The sequence below is a fragment of the Alligator mississippiensis genome, chromosome 7, assembly GCF_030867095.1.
Source record: "Alligator mississippiensis isolate rAllMis1 chromosome 7, rAllMis1, whole genome shotgun sequence".
Classification (NCBI taxonomy): Eukaryota; Metazoa; Chordata; order Crocodylia; family Alligatoridae; genus Alligator; species Alligator mississippiensis.
The window spans coordinates 37,007,761-37,008,939 of record NC_081830.1 but is presented as its reverse complement, the minus strand read 5'-3'; the positions used below and the strand labels follow the sequence as shown (position 1 = coordinate 37,008,939).

Sequence of the window (1,179 nt, the reverse complement as noted above, 5' to 3'; positions counted from 1 at the left end):
CACACTTACTGTTTACTTAGATCTGTACTGTCATACTGGAAATTCTAACAACCTACTCTTAGTTACACAGTAACTTTAGTTTACTACAAAGTTCACTTAAAATACTTGTGCTATCAGTGCACAGGCCAGTATGCGTGGACTTATTCAAAGTAGCTCCACCACTATTACAATTACCAATGCAACTTTTCTGTCTCCTGTGGTCAACTGATGATCATGCAGCCAAGTTACTTAAATTTCATTCTCCAAATAACTACTAGGTATGGAGAATGGTTAATAAGAACAGCAATCTGCAGCAAGGTTTCCACATCTCTGCTTGTGCTCAGTACTACATATAAAAGACTGTTAGCCTGCTGACTTGTTATACAATACATGTCCTGCAAAAGTTTCTTTATAGCCATTAATGCTGTTAGTGACTAGTGGTCAGTTCTAACTAGAAATTTGTATTTATGGACATATTCTTATTCTTATTATTGTAATCTATGAACAGCTTTTTTTAAAGGTATGCCACCGCCTGCCACTAATGGCAGTAAACCAACCCCCCTCTTCATGATTTGGGTAAAACTTCCCATCTTGAAGCAACTTATAACTATAATTTTAGACAAAGTAGAACTGGGCCAGATAAATGCTAGGCTTCTTAGCAGTCCTGTAGTTGCTTCAGTAGTGTGAGTAACATTTACTGTTTAATTGAATAGTGTCAGGAACGCTTCTTCAGCTGTTGCACCATTTGCAATAAACTAGATGCACTGAGAGGAAACTCCCACAGGGGACTGTTAAGAGGTCATTTATCTCCTGGTCTGTGCAAGAGTTTATGCTTCCCTCTACCATCATGTGTCATGAAAGAGAACAAGCCAAATAAGGCTGTTTGGCCAGTTTTATTTATTGGGTGAGGAGGTTGTGCCCAGGAACTGTCCTGACCTTCACCCACCTGTTTGATAGGGATTTTTTGTTACCTGCTTTGCTTGTTTTCCTCTGGTGTTGCAAAGTTACTGGTTAAACATTATGCTCGTAAACTTGCCATGGTGCTACTGTTAAGGCAGAAATACTAATCTTTCTGTTATATTAAGGCTACTATTTGTTCTCTACTCCCTTTCCATTTTAGCCCTTTCCCCTGCCTCCATAACCTGTTTGTCTTCATTTCTTCCTCCTGTTTTGTTTTCTAAAAGCAGAAAATGGAGATTT

General features: G+C 38.7%; 1 protein-coding gene across 1 annotated transcript in view; it reads left to right on the top strand.

The window, feature by feature from the left end:
• Window positions 1-1,179, top strand: part of NEU4 (neuraminidase 4) — a 36,994-nt gene that overhangs the window by 17,120 nt on the left and 18,695 nt on the right. The window lies entirely within an intron of this gene.